The 16,309-nt window shown below is 40.5% G+C and overlaps 1 non-coding gene across 1 annotated transcript; it reads right to left on the reverse strand.

The window, feature by feature from the left end:
- Window positions 1-13,351: 13,351 nt before the first annotated feature.
- Window positions 13,352-13,435, reverse strand: Trnas-gga (transfer RNA serine (anticodon GGA)). The gene is given in 2 exon segments: window positions 13,352-13,386; window positions 13,396-13,435. It is a non-coding gene; the product is annotated as a tRNA-Ser (tRNA).
- Window positions 13,436-16,309: the final 2,874 nt, after the last annotated feature.

Raw genomic sequence — 16,309 nt, forward strand, 5'->3', positions numbered from 1 at the left:
ATGAAAGGGGATATCTACATGAGGAATGAAGAAATACAAACTATTCTTGAATATAGTATGAGAGATAGGATTGTGCCCTATGTATGACAACACTTTTCTTTTCAGGTGCAGAAAAGTAACTGAAAACGACAACTGCAGTACAAACATGTGTGCTCTTACAAGTCATAAAAACACTGAGAAAGAATGAACTGCATACTGATGGAAATTGAATATTGAAAGTGTGATGGATTAGTAACCAGTGAGCAACTATTCGCTTAGTTTGAAGTTAATATTTAAGTGTCCTTCCAGCAAACGGGTCATGTCCTTGATAAAATAGGTGTTTTGTACCAGAGCATAAGGGCTGCACCGAAAATAAGTAATTATGTGAGCAAAAATGTGTGAGTGTGATGGTGAGAATGTGTGCATGAAAAGCTGCACTAAGCCAGGTGTATGAAAACGTTGAACTTAGGTCTTGGGGTACATAGTAAAAACGGATCAGACCAAGCATTACAAGTCTATGTGATTGAGAAAAGCGCCAAGCAGGACATTTGCGCATGAACAAGTTGTCTCAACATCGTTTTACACTTCTTCAATGGCAAAATTCTCGTAGAGATATATTCATGCACAACAGAATACAAAAGAGTGATATAATGCAGCAAAAGGAAGTATAAGTACACTGTTTACAGTCAATGATGACTTTTGTATAACACAGTATTGTAATATCAGAATAATCATGAAGTAAATGGATTAACATGAGTTGACAGTCGTGAAATGATGGACTCGATAGTTCCTTGGTGATAAACGAAGCATTGCAGTACTAGAGTAAAAATGAATGCTTCTTCCTGTCTTTAATGTAACAAGTAGACCAGTAGAAACATCCTAGTAAACTTGTCCGAGACGTAGCTAAATGCAGTCATGCAGGCTTATCGGGATTTCATGTGAAATCCTTGGGCTAGTAGGATAGAGTGGATGCGGTTATATTTCTGGAAAGGGACCAAAATAAGTTACTGTCAGCTGCACTCTGCATGTAAACTTTATTTCTTAAAACACATAATCACACAAGCAAGAATCAAAACTCTCGAAGTTTGAACGAAAGACCTTCTTTGATTTAATTTAGATCAGCTAAAGGCCACATCGAAAATCCAAGGCACAAGGCCTAATCAAGGAAATGAGGTACAGGAGTTCTTCTGGTGGTTTCACTTCTTTAGAAATTTTTTTATCTTCAATATAAATAGACTGAAAGCCTTAGATTAAATTTTTTCCATAGAACTCGGCTGAAGGCCTCACATTAATCTAGAACAGTGTTACGGCTTAAGGCCGAGACAAAGATCTTCAAAGTTTAATCTAAATAGGCTGAAAACTCGGCTGAAGGTCGCATATCAACAGAACAATTTAATTTCATAAGACCAAGGAAGAAGAGCTATCAATTTGAAAAGGCTGAAGGTCTCATACTAAAGAATAACAATCTTATGACTTAAGAGCAAGACAAGGATTTTGAATTTTTAATTTACGAGAGATTAAAACTCCTCTGAAGGCCACACACCACGCGAAAAACAATTTTACAGCTTAAGGCCTAAAGGAAAGATCTTCAAAATTTCAACTAAGATAGGCTAAAGGCTTTATCCTAAAATGCTTCACATACCCCTTGGCTGATGCCCACATTCGAAACCCAAACAATCTCACGGCTTAATGCTCAGACAAAGAAATTTCCAGTTTTTTGTTTAAGCTGGAAAACACAGCTGAAGGCACATAAAACCAGAAAACATTTTTTACGGATTAAGGCCTTGACAAAATTTTTCAACTTTTGGTTTGAACAGGCTGAAAACTCGGCTGAAGGCCACATACCAACTTGAAACAAATTTACGGCTTTAGATCTAGTCACAAGGAATTTTCAATTTTAATTTTGAAAGGCTGAAACTCGGTTGAAGACCACATACCAAACAAAAAACAATTTTTTTACAGCTTAAGGCCTAAGAAGAAAAGCCTTGCAATTTTAATAAGCTAAAAGTCGACTGAGGGTCACACAGAGTACTTAAGACTGAAAAGGAAATCACTATGTAAAACACAAGGAGAGGCGCTCAGAAGGTTCCAAGTGTCAGCCTGGGAAAGTAACACTAACACACGTTTAGGTCAGGAAGGCAACCCAACCGAAAGCAAGCTTACTAACCAACCAACAAGATCAGTTCTGCTCCACCTGACCGGCAAAACGACTACAAGATGTCAACAGCACAATGTTCTGGATACTGGTGCCCAATCCAGCCAAGTCAGAATAAACGCCCAAAACTACCAACACACCTCAGCTGTCGAACTACATGCCATGCTGGACGGCATCAACATGATGAGGAAAATGCACTGCCGAAAATTACGTCAATGCCCAGGAAAGGTAACCGAAACATCAACGGCCACAAGGCAGAAGATACCACTGGTACACTCGATTAATAAAGGAATGAATTAAATTAAGTTAAACACCACATAGTAAAACGACTGCAACTCCAGCCAACTTCAATGCACACATGTTGTTGCTCTGCAGGAATCTCCAGAAAGTGACAACCAGGATCAAACGAAGAGATGTGATAGCAGTTGAGGCTTGATAGTAGGTTAGGTGAGCACTCAACTTTTGTGTCCAAGATGGGTGGGCGACGAACTTCGTAACCCTCGCAAGAAGTGCCTCACAACTCCAACTGCACATGCACACCGCCAGCGGCTCCGGCTTGACTTCGCGCCATAGAGACTTCCTCGCTGTTCTTCGCCAACCAACCGACTGCTTACACCCGGACACAGTCAAAAGACCAAATACACATCGTCCGATGAGACGACGGACCGAACAACCAACCAATGGTCGTTCCTGCTCCAGCCTTCTTCAGTCGGACAGTGCACATGTGTCGCCAGCGGTCGGCGAGTACTGGCTGTCCGCACCTCACTGGTGCTGTGCCCCAACGCTCCTTCGTCGCCGACCGCTGCTCCGTGCCCGACTGCACTGCTGGTCCGTCTCCTACTGACTTCCAGACACACGACGACACGAAAATACTATCGTTCCAGAGAAGGTACGACAGTGCACTTACCGATAAGCGCCACTCATGGGCAAGTAAGGCAGAAGTTAGTGACGCCAGTAAATGGAATAAGAAAACGAGGCGGCAGTACTGTAAAAGAAGATGACAAACAATAAATGGCATGAACACGAGCCACGCACGACTCATCATGTTAGGAAGATTTCTTCCCCAGCATCTGTCACTATGGATACTCGCCCGTCAAGTGTGATGTATGAACACAAAACTTACGCAAGTCATGTTGTAATGTTGTATGCAAATATTTTGTCATTACCGGAAGATTAGACTGAAAAAATGATAACCTCTGTAATACAAAATTGTTAAGGCTTTCGTGGCCACTTGTTGACAAACTGCCTATTGGCTTCTGTCTCGGGTTCTTCGGCCGACGTTCATCTAATGATTTTTCTGACGTTTCGCCAGCTCGAGTGGCTGGCATTGTCAAAGCTTCACCCTCCATTGCCGGTGGTGAATTGGAGGCGAGCTCGCGGCCGCAGACTATATGTACCTGGCGCGCCAATGGCCGCGGAGAAGCCCTCGGACGTTGGCGCGCCAGGTACATATAGTCTGCGGCCGCGAGCTCGCCTCCAATTCACCACCGGCAATGGAGGGTGAAGCTTTGACAATGCCAGCCACTCGTGCTGGCGAAACGTCAGAAAAATCATTAGATGAACGTCGGCCGAAGAACCCGAGACAGAAGCCAATAGGCAGTTTGTCAACCTCTGTAATGTTAAAGATGAGAGTGAATACAGACTGATCACATATAAACATTCAAAAGGGTAACATCCAAGAGAGAAATGTGACAAAAATGATAATGTGAAAACTGAAATATCTTTCGTGACATATAATCACAAGAAATGTACATAATATTAACAATCATATATGTATAATTTCTGTACAGTGTATGCGTAAATTTTTGTAGAACACTTTTGTAAAGAAATCTAAGTGCCATGTGAAAATGTATATGTACAGATTAAGAAATACGCAAATCCGGGGTGTTAATATATTTTTTAAAATGTAAATACTTAGGTTATCATAACAATGATGAAATGTAAAAACTATGTATATAACACAATGTATAGCCGATTTTTTTCAGAAACAACGAAACAAACATGCCAAATTTAAACAGATGCAAATTCCCCAAGATTGACAATCTTTTACAGAAGCTCGAAATTTAGTCAGACTTCAATGCGAGGTACTTATAACAGTTTCCACAACGAAACTTTGTCTCGAAACCTGGCAGAACATCCAAAGAGTTATATTAGCACGAATAAGCCCTCGGTCACTGGCACAACATCCAAAGAGTTATATTAGAACAAATAAGCCCTCGGTCACAAATATTAAGACAAAATTGACCAGGTTTCTACGCTACTATGAGCGTCGTCTTCAGAATTAAACTAACTGTTCTAAAACATATTAGGTATATAATACATTAATAAAATTAAAGTTTGTACTGCCTGGAAAGAAGATGCACTACTTACAAGTCACATTTAAAAAAATCTAAGCCGGAAAGGCGACGTCATTAATTGTTGTTGTTGTTGTCTTCAGTCCTGAGACTGGTTTGATGCAGCTCTCCATGCTACTTTATCCTGTGCAAGCCTCTTCATCTCCCAGTACTTACTGCAACCTACATCCTTCTGAATCTGCTTAGTGTATTCATCTCTTGGTCTCCCTCTACGATTTGTACCCTCCACGCTGCCCTCCAATGCTAAATTTGTGATCCCTTGATGCCTGAGAACATGTCCTACCAACCGATACCTTCTTCTAGTCAAGTTGTGCCACAAACTCCTCTTCTCCCCAATTCTATTCAATACCTCCTCATTAGTTATGTGATCTACCCATCTAATCTTCAGCATTCTTCTGTAGCACCACATTTCGAAAGTTTCTATTCTCTTCTTGTCCAAACTATTTATCGTCCATGTTTCACTTCCATACGTGGCTACACTCCATACAAATACTTTCAGAAACGACTTCCTGACACTTAAACCTATACTCGATGTTAACAAATGTCTCTTCTTCAGAAACGCTTTCCTTGCCATTGCCAGTCTACATTTTATATCCTCTCTACTTCGACCATCATCAGTTATTTTGCTCCCCAAATAGCAAAACTCCTTTACTACTTTAAGTGTCTCATTTCCTAATCTAATTCCCTCAGCATCACCCGACTTAATTCGACCACATTCCATTATCCTCGTTTTACTTTTGTTGATGTTCATCTTATATCCTCCTTTCAAGACACTATCCATTCCGTTCAACTGCTCTTCCAAGTCCTTTGCTGTCTCTGACAGAATTACAATGTCATCAGCGAACCTCAATGTTTTTATTTCTTCTCCGTGGATTTTAATACCTACTCCGAATTTTTCTTTTGTTTCCTTTACTGCTTGCTCAATATAGAGATTGAATAACATCGGGGACAGGCTACAACCCTGTCTCACTCCCTTCCCAACCGCTGCTTCCCTTTCATGCCCCTCGACTCTTATAACTGCCATCTGGTTTCTGTACAAACTGTAAATAGCCTTTCGCTCCCTGTATTTTACCCCTGCCACCTTTAGAATTTAAAAGAGAGTATTCCAGTCAACATTGTCAAAAGCTTTCTCTAAGTCTACAAATGCTAGAAATGTAGGTTTGCCTTTCCTTAATCTATTTTCTAAGATAAGTCTTAGGGTCAGTATTGTCTCACGTGTTCCAACATTTTTGCGAAACCCAAACTGATCTTCACCGAGGTCGGCTTCTACCAGTTTTCCCATTCGTCTGTAAAGAATTGGCGTTAGTATTTTGCAGCTGTGACTTATTAAACTGATAGTTCGGTAATTTTCACATCTGTCAACACCTGCTTTCTTTGGGATTGTAGTTGTAAATAAGATGGCGAGCCGCAACCCTTGTGCACTCAAGTACGAGCAGCCTTTAGCGGCTCGCCATCTTATTTACAACCATTAATGACGTCGCCTTTCCGGCTTAGATTTTTTTAAATGTGACTTTTAAGTACTGCATCTTTTTCCAGTCAGTACAAACTTTCATTTTATTAATGTATTATATACCTAATACGTTTTAGAACAGTTAGTTTAATTCTGAAGACGACGCTCATAGTAACGTCGAAACTTGGTCAATTTTGACTTAATATTTATGACCGAGGGCTTATTTGTTCTAATATAATTCTGACACGGTCACTGAACCTTAGCAGCTATGTTCAAAGTTTTACATCCAAAGAGATTCTGGTCGTGTGTGAAGTATGTTAACTGCAAGAAACAATCATTGCCTTCCCTGCGTGATAGCAATGGAGATACTATCGAAGATAGTGCTGCCAAAGAGTGTTACTCAACACAGCCTTCCGAAATGCCTTCACAAAATAAGACGAAGTAAATATTCCGTAACTCGAATCACGAACAGCTGCCAATATGAGTAATGTAGAAGTAAATGTGCTCGGAGTAGCGAAGCAACTTACATCACTTAATAAAAGCAAGTATTCTGGTCCAGACTGTATACTAACTAGGTTCTTTTTAGAGTATGCTGACGCATTAGCTCCATACTTAACACTCATATACGACCGTTCGCCCGACGAAAGATCCGTACCCAAGAACTGAAAAGTTGCACAGGTCACACCAATATTTAAGAAAGGTAGTAGGAGTAATCCACTTAATTTTGGGCATATATCATTAACGTCAATATGCAGAAGGATTTTGGAACATATATTGTGTTCGAACATTATGAAATACTTCGAAGAAACCTGTCTATTGACACACAGTCAACATGGGTTTAGAAAGCATTGCTCTTGTGAAACACAAGTAACTCTTTATTCGCATGAAGGGTTGAGTGCTACTGACAAGGGATTTCAGATCGATTCCGTATTTCTGTATTTCCGAAAGACTTTTGACACTGTACCACACAAGTGGCTTATAGTGAAAATGCGTGCTTATGGAGTATCATCTATGTGACTGGGCCGGCCGAAGTAGCCGGGCGGTTCTAGGAGCTACAGTCTGGAACCGAGCGACCGCTACGGTCGCAGGTTCGAATCCTGCCTCGGGCATGGAAGTGTGTGATGTCCCTAGGTTAGTTAGGTTTAATTAGTTCTAAGTTCTAGGCGACTGATGACCTCAGAAGTTAAGTCGCATAGTGCTCAGAGCCATTTTTTTTTTACGTGACTGGATTTGTGATTTCCTGTCAGAGAGGTCAGAATTCCTAGTAACTGACGAAAAGTCATCGAGCAAAACAAAGTGATTTCTGGCGTTCCCCAAGGTAGTGTTATAGGCCCTTTGCTGTTCCTTATGTATATAAACGATTTGGGAGACAATCTAACCAGCCGTCTTAGGTTGTGATCAGATGACGCCGTCGTTTATCGACTAATAAAGTCATCAAACGATTTAAAAAAATTGCAAAACGATTTAGAAAAGATATCTCAATGGTGCGAAAATTGGCAGTCGACCCTAAATAACGAAAAGTGTGAGGTCATCCACATGGGTACTAAAAGGAATTCGTTAAACTTCGGTTACGCGATAAAGCAGTCAAATCTAAAGGCCGTAAATTTAACTAAATACCTAGAATTACAATTGTAAACAACTTAAATTGTAAGGAACACATAGAAAATGTTGTGGGGAAGGCTAACCAAAGACTGCGTTTTATTGGCAGGACACTTAGAAAATGTAACAGATCTATTAAGGAGAATGCCTAAACTACGCTTCTCCGTCCTCTTTTAGAATACTGATGCGAGGTGTGAGGTCCTTACCAGGTAGGACTGACGGAGTACGTCGATATAGTTCAAAGAATGGCAGCAAGTTTTGTATAATCGCGAAATATTGGAGAGAGTGTCACTGAAATGATACAGGATTTGGAGTGGTCACCATTAAAAGAAAGGCGTTTTTCGTTGCGACGGAATCTTCTCACGAAATTCCAATAACCATCTTTCTCTTCCGAACGCGAAAATATTTTGTTGACACCGACCTACATAGGGAGAAACGATCACTGCGATAAAATATGGGAAATCAGAGCTCGTACGGAAAGATATAGGTGTTCGTTCTTTCCGCGCACTATACAAGATTGGAATAATAGAGAATTGTGAAGGTGGTTTTATGAACCCTCTTCCAGACACTTAAATGTGATTTTCAGCGTATCCTTGTAGCTGTAGATGTAGAAATGCATATGTGAGTTAATAACCGAAAATGTTCTACGAACCCGCAATTCCGTGTGTTCTCTCGGACTCATTTCGGTGGACTCCTTCATTCGATTCCTCGTCAGGGATTCATACAACTTGACTTTCACAGCCATTCGTTTGATAACACCGTCTAGTTCTGTTAATCGTACATTGAGAGTTCTGTTGAGTGCTTCAAATTTTCCCTATACACATGCCTCATGTCGCTGGATTCTGTCATTCTGCTGTGCCACCTTGGAATCAAAGGTCTCGCCATTAGTAGCTGCTGCCTTGACAATGCTATCCATTTCTGCTAACCCAGTGCCGATCTCTTCGATACATGAATCGTTTCACTGTATTCTGTCATGCATCTGCTCCAACTGCAATTCACCTTTCACAATACCTGATTTGACACCACTATAGAATTCCGTTGATCTTGCGTTCATTTTTCCTGTCGATGTATAAACGTATGTCTGGCTTGTGCTTCATGCCATGGAAATGAATGTACTACACACGTGCTAATTTATTCATAGCCCACAATATACTGATTCAGTTACGTAATTGCACGTTACCTTTTATGCGGAATCTCCTGTTAGTTTCCTCTACGTCGGCTGTCATTCACTTTCTTCATTTTATAAATAGCCAGAAATCAATGCCGTGAATTATTCCAGCAATCCACACATACGGTAACAAATTCGTTGAATGGCATGTCTGTTCCCTCATGCACTTGGGTAATATGTTCTGAATTCATACTGTTCTGTATGAAAGCGATAATAAGATCCGCGTTATCCCACACCAACTGCTTCAGTATCCTGGAGTATGTGTGGTTCAAATAGAAGGTATCGACTTTCATATGGCGGTCAAAATAGGAATGTTTACAAATCACGACCTGCCTTTCCACTGCGACATCATCAAGTATATATAAGATGTTGGCTTTACTTTCCCAGACAGTGGAATATCGCTAAAAGCCTGGTACATCACTTCGTTGATGTCATGCTAAATCTCCTACAATAGCTGATATTTCGGCTGAAATAATGTTTTTGAAAAACAAAACAAATGCTTGGAGCGGCTCCCGGTCAGTACGATAGAACAACAATAGGCTTTCTGCAACCTGATCGTCCGACAAATACAGCACGTATGATACGGGAAGTAATGCTGCGTTGTTTTTCTTCATCTTCTGGTTTTCAGTATCATTGCAGGACTAGTCGGTTACTACGTATAGTTTCTGTTGATGGTCAAATGTATCATCTTGTAATCGAATCCCAATTCATGTGACTATATCCAAGAACTTCTAAACACATACCGGTGCATAAATTGCGCAATGATGCCATCTATCATTACTTTGAAGATATACTGACATGGCTCAGCCAATAAACAGCCCCTGTACGCCACTAATGCCCAGTTCCTATTCATGTATATGAGAAACGAAAGCAAATCAAAGATACAGTATCTTTACTCAAACAAGGACTGACAATGCCACACCACCTGAAAAGTTCAAAAGAAAGGAGTTCGGCAGACTTACTTTTATCATTCTGAAGCCATAAGTACCACATATTGGCGAAATTGTTCCTATTACACAGCAGTGACTCTTCCTAAACAACTTATTTTACAACAGTGAGCCCTCTTACACACCCTACTTAGTCAGAAATGAGTTACAAATCCGGACTAGCTTTAATCACAAAATATTTATCGGTATGCATACGGCAGACAGAGGTTCAAAGTAACCCTAATTTGTAAGTAAAATCTAGTAAGAGGCAAAATCTAAATAATAAATAAGCGTTGCTGAGTGCCCAAATTTTAACGGTTTATTCTCTAGGCCACCCCCGTTTTCAAAAGTCTTCATCCGTGATCGAGAAACACCACACGCAACTTGTTTCGTGTGTACAGTAACACTGTTGCGAATTCCGAGACGATTACGCACGGCAAATGACTGCAATTTTTACGGTTTCATTCCTAAGATACCGATCTCGAACAACAATGAAAACTTTCTCCATATTTTTACCCATTTCCGAGACACATAGGTTCAAATTTACCCTACTTGTACATGGAAAATACGCACGTAAAATTCAGTGTGAAGCGGAAACGTAGTTTATAAAGTGACGTAACAGGCGGAAATATTCTCTTTAGTGTGTCCGTTATAACCTGGGACCCCAAGTTATTGTACTGAAGCACTTACAAAACTTTTTTGTATGTAAAATCCGTTCAGAGGTGTACAGTTAGTTTTGCTTATTTCAGTTTCACGTAAGGAAACTATCCAAATTTTACTGACCAATACATTTCCTTTCAAAAGTGTTACACGCCATGCAGGACAGGGAAACAAAAATCCAGCGAGAAAATGCTCCCGCCGGAGCAGAAAAAAGGCAAATATGTTTATATCTATTCAAAAGTGTCTGAGTAAGAAGTGTCGTACCAGCTGCCTCATTCTACTTTCCTAAACACATTTAAAATTTTTCCCAAAATGCTTGGCATGCGAGCATATTCGCGCTTTTTTTATGCTGAGAGAGAAGACGACAGTTGCAGTGGCAATGAAACGGAAAAGTAATAAATACACACTCGTAAATATACAGTGCTTGTACTATAGAACGAGCGAAGGAGACAGTGGCAATGTGTGTGTGAGAGAGAGGGACACAGTGGCAATGGAACATAGCTGACAGTGACAGAACATAGCTTATAAAAGAGTCTAGGAGAGCAGAACACTGGTAATAGGAGACAGTGCCATGGAGGAGGGATAAAGAGAAAGGGAATGTGGAGGAGGGTAAGAGCCAGTGATAATGAGAGATGAGTATATGTCAAGGACTACGAGGAATTCGGTCGTCTACTTCTACAACTACTTCAAAGTCATTTTCAGATGCCACGCCTCTATTCACACCTTTAGGGCCACTTGCAGTCACATTTCATGTGTTGTGTAATTGTTAGGAAGAGAGGTAACGTTAACTGTTCACGTCTGATGTAGCTATGCTAATGCACGTTTAGTCGCACCAGAAACTTTAAATCCAGAAACGCAGGCAGGAATGGATGCGCGCGGATTAAGAAACGTTATTGCGCGTCTGCAACTGGTTGAAGATTAATTCCTTTGAGTTTTGTGTAAGGCTTGATATTTACCTCGACTCCCCAGCAACGTACAACAATGCCGGCATGGCTGCTTCGGCTGTACACTCCACGTATTTACGTGCTTTCCGAAAACGTCTATTTAAAAACGCAAGTCCTCGTCATATCGGGATGTAGAGTTTACAACGTAGCTCGATGGAAAGAGAAAAACTTGCGATCTCCGCTTGTTATAACTTTCAATTAAGACAATACGGGGGGAGTGCAAGTACATATGTCTTCATCGCACCAGATCAAAAGACTGATAGACACCGAAATCGATGGAACACCAATCGAGGTATATAAAATAATTGATAGTACAGTTTTCAGTTTCTGTTAGCTTACTCAGATATGATCATATCTCCATACTGTACGAGAATGGCGCGGATAAGAATCATTACAAATATTTATTTATATGTGTAGGCCATTTAAAGAACGAACAAAACTGCTCCTTCCGCCCTCCCACACTGTATACTAACGTGATCCATACAGTGGACACCAGTATACAATGCATTACACTATTTCCACCGTTTTTGTACTTCAAAGTCTTGACCTGTCGGGGTACTGAGACCTTTATTCGTCGCCAAGGTTGTCTTGTGTACTCCCAGGAGGAGTCATTACATAACATATATATCTAATTTCGTTTAATGTACACTTTAAAAAGTATTACTGCTACTGTTTACAAAAATTTTTTACGGTTACGTCAACAGGCGCATTTCGATTCAGAGTCTTTACTTTGATTATTAGAATCTTACCACTGGTATTGCGGCACTTTCCAGCGCACCCACCTCGCCTGATGTCTGTCCCTCGTGCACTTGAGTTTGTTAATGCTGCAGTTAAGTTGAGCTGTCCATGAAAGTGCTACAATTTCACTTATTTATCCAAAGCCAATAAAAGTGTTCATCCCATTTCTGCAGTGTGGTGCGCTGAGGCTTGTGCATAGAGGAACAATCGATGCTGTGGTGAGGAGGTTCATCATTTACGACCCAGGCGTTTGTTCCTGTCGTATATATACGTGTTCTCATCAACATAAAACGTCTGATAGGGCTCAGATTTGTATTTTGTTCTTATTTTCTGTATGTTTTAAAAAATCCCTCCACATTCACGTTATTAAGTGCAGCCAATCTACCTACTGACGTGGGTTCTGCTTTACAGAAAGAAAACTTTAACCATTCCATGACATTTAACAAAAATCTTTTTCAGCCATCTTTTTAGCTTCGTTAAATCTGTGTTATATATTCTGAAATTCACCATAACCACAGATAATTCGAGTTAAGACAGACCTTGTCAGTCCAAAATTTATTCTGTCCAAATCAATGACATATTGTTCCAATTCTTGGAATTGGTCATTATAAAGTGTATTTTAAACCTGCCTGCATTTTGTGGTAATTCCTGAAATAAAGTAAGTAGTGTGAATTATTAGGTCAACAATGAGATTTTCGGAATATTAAATGACAAGATTTTGTTTTATTTTTAGTGAAAAGTTATGAGATAAAATATTTCCAGGATGTGCGCTGATATGAAACTTCTGGGCAGATTAAAACTGTATGCTAGACCAACACTCGAACTCGGGACCTTTGCCTTTCGCGGGCAAGTGCTCTACCAACTGAGCTACCGCGAAACGCAAAGGTCCCGAGTTCGTGTCTCAGTCCGGCACGCAGTTTTAATCTTCTAGGAAGTTTCAGATAAAATATTAATTGAAAATGAGATTTTCAGTATATTCAATATGAATGAGTGCTGAGCCTAATTCAGCAGTATTTTTTTTACACAGCTACATAAAGTAGCTTCAGTGAGATTGTACTTCCTATTGGAGGAATTAACAGGATTTCCATTTCGTACATACTGCATTGTCTCTTTCTTTAGTTCCTTGCCCCATATCTGTCGATCTGTCTCCCTTACATAGAATGTTCTCCATGTTTATTATGTATCCTGTAATTAAAACGATAACTATATACTATCACAAAGGAATTAGAAGCATGGCAACGGACAGAACTGGGTAAGATGAATTTACTATCTTAAAAATTGGCTCTGAGCACTATGGGACTTAACATCTGAGGTCATCAGTCCCCTAGAACTTAGAACTACTTAAACCTAACTAACCTAAGGACATCACACACATACATGCCGGAGGCAGGATTCGAACCTGCGACCGTAGATGTCGCACGATTCCAGACTGAAACGCCTAGAACCGCTCGGCCACTCCGGCTGGCTTTACGATCTTAGCGTCTGCATAATTGGTCTCCTTAACTGCAGTCGACATTCTGGATACAGACTTAAATATCGACAAAACCTTTCAGAATAATTTCACTAAACCACCATTAAAGCATCAGTACATCTATAAGGCATAAGAGGAAACAACCTATATTCATTAATATAGAACTATTACTTACACGACACTTATTTAAACCATAGGAAAAACTGTTTCAAAAGCAGCGCCCACTTCCAAGCCTCTGCTCTCAAGAAAACAAAATGGCAAAGCAAATGTAGTCCAACAGACAAGCCTATAGTGATCGCTAAGGAAGCAATACCATTGTGCATATGTAGAGTTATTGGACAGATTCAGAATTCATCATCTTTGACTCCTCATCAATTTACCCAAATTTCCCCTTTATATATTACAATGTACTCAAAGAAATCATGGAACGATGACGACTATACAAAACGTTTAACTGTCACAGGGAATGTAGTTCACGCAAAAGAAATATCACCTGTATTAGAGATTCGAGAAAGACGCTTCATTGAATAATAATTATGGAGACAGTGCTCCAAAGGCCTGCTTGCAGAACATTCCCATGTGTACATACCACAGTACAACATTTAGCTGATTTATGGCAGCCAAGTCTGGTGGATATGAGAAACTATTCATGATCAAATAAAGTTTTCAGATGTATGTAAATGATCATAGAAACATATCACAAATTCTCCTGGGTCCTGCCTGTGAGGGCAAAGACTGGAACGAAAGTTGTCCAGGTGTTGAAGAACTGCTGCAGGTCAGGATCAATCGGTGTCTTGACAACCTGCAAACTGACTATGGAGACTAACTTTACAATAAGTACGATAATGTTGTGAGCTGAAAAAATGAATTAATATTTGTGCAACAGCTGGGACTTCAACCCAAGTCTCCTTGTTTACTAGTTATCTGTGTGGCAGCCATTACACCACAGTAGCAGTGTAGCTAACACAGCTCCACTGACTACACTAGACCAGTGTCCTTCTTAACACAAATTTCATTTATGTCTTCTGCTTATTTTCCCTGCTTAAGTCGTCACTATTGCTGAGGCTCTTCAGTTTTGGAATAGCACCCCAGAATTGGACGTAATGGGGAAATCCTGCTTGTAGGTGATCTATAGATTTGATATAACTAAACTTTCCCTGATACATAGCTGGACTGCTATTGTTATGTAATGGGTACCATGCCTGCCTAGTAAGCAAGGAGACCTGTGTAGAAGCCCCAGCTGTGGCAAGAATTTTAATTCATTTCTTCAGCTTTTATCATTATTGCAGATAAACTTGATACTCACGGTAAATGTAATTCCATCAGATCTGTGGATCACCTGCACCTGCACCTGCACCTGATTTACAGGAAGGATTTCCCCATTACATCCAAATCTGGGGTGTTTTTCCATTACCGGAGGGCCCCGACAACAGACTTAAAAAGGGGGAAATAAGCTGAAGACGAGACTTGGAATTTCTGTTAGGGAGAGCATCCGACTAGGATAGTCCGTGCAGCTATCTTACCTAAACTGCTACTGTGGAGTAATGGCTAGCACACCTGCCTAGTAAGCAAAGAGACCTGGATTCAAGTCCCAACCATGGCACAAATGTTAATTCATTTCTTCAGTTTCTATTACTATCGTAGGTGAAGGTGAGACTCAAAAGTCTCAAGAAAATGTACAATAAGTGTTTGAAATCAGTAACGGAGCGATACAGAATAAACCACTAATCAATATTCTCCCATATGAATGAGTATTGTGGAGGGTCTGAACTGTACCATAAAAACCGTATCTGGGTGCAGTTTCGTCCTTGTGGCTCACTATCATAGCTAGACATTCTCTCACAAATTAGTGGGAACATAATCGAGCTAAACATCACAAATTTAAAATAAGACCTATTGATGGTTATGCAAAGGAGCCTCTAAATTCAGTACACAGTGGCATTAAGATGATGGATCCATACAAGCACAAATTCACCATAGGTGATTTGGTGTGTATTTGAAAATAGAAAGCCCCACTTGAAAAATCTTACCTGAAAGACTCGTGAACAGAGACATTTACAGTTTCCAAAGTGCAACAGACAAACCAGAGAACTTACTTATAGGACAGTGAAGGTGAAGAAACTGCAGGGAGTTCCTACACAGAGGAATTACAAGTGAGTTCTGAGGTGGATGTGTTTCCTGTAGCTGGCCGTTGTGGCCGTGCGGTTCTAGGCGTTTCAGTCTGGAACCGCGTGACCACTACGGTCGCAGGTTCGAATCCTGCCTCAGGCATGGATGTGTGTGATGTTCCTAGGTTAGTTAGGTTTAAGTAGTTCTAAGTTCTAGGGGACTGATGACCACAGATGTTAAGTCCCATAGTGCTCAGATCCATTTGAACCATATTTGTTTCTTGTAGAGTGTGTCATAAGACATTGAGGAAACAAAGCTTCAATGAAATCACATGGCATTTCATCATTTCATAACAATTGGATGAATACTCGCGCCTTTGTGTATAACAGGGTGCACAAACCTAAGACTGTGCAGTAGCACAACATGAGTGCAGAGTTCGCAATGCTATTCGCGGAAGCCAGTAGATGAACTACATATACGTGGGGTGCAGGAACCTAAAAAGAAACTAAAAATTCGTCTGGCTCGATCTGATAACCTACTTGACGAAGCCTGCAAGGATAATGAGTTTGCGTATGCTGCAAAACAATGCAGAATATCCCTCTCACCGCGCGGTCTTAGGCGCGTTGCACGGTCCGCGCGGCTATCCCGGTCGGAGGTTCGAGTCCCACCTCGGGCATGGGTGTGCGTGTTGTACTTACCGTAAGTTAGTTTACGTTCGATTAAGTAGTGTGTAAGCTTAGAGACCGATGACCTCAG

Source organism: Schistocerca nitens, chromosome 8 (assembly GCF_023898315.1).
Source record: "Schistocerca nitens isolate TAMUIC-IGC-003100 chromosome 8, iqSchNite1.1, whole genome shotgun sequence".
Lineage (NCBI taxonomy): Eukaryota > Metazoa > Arthropoda > Insecta > Orthoptera > Acrididae > Schistocerca > Schistocerca nitens.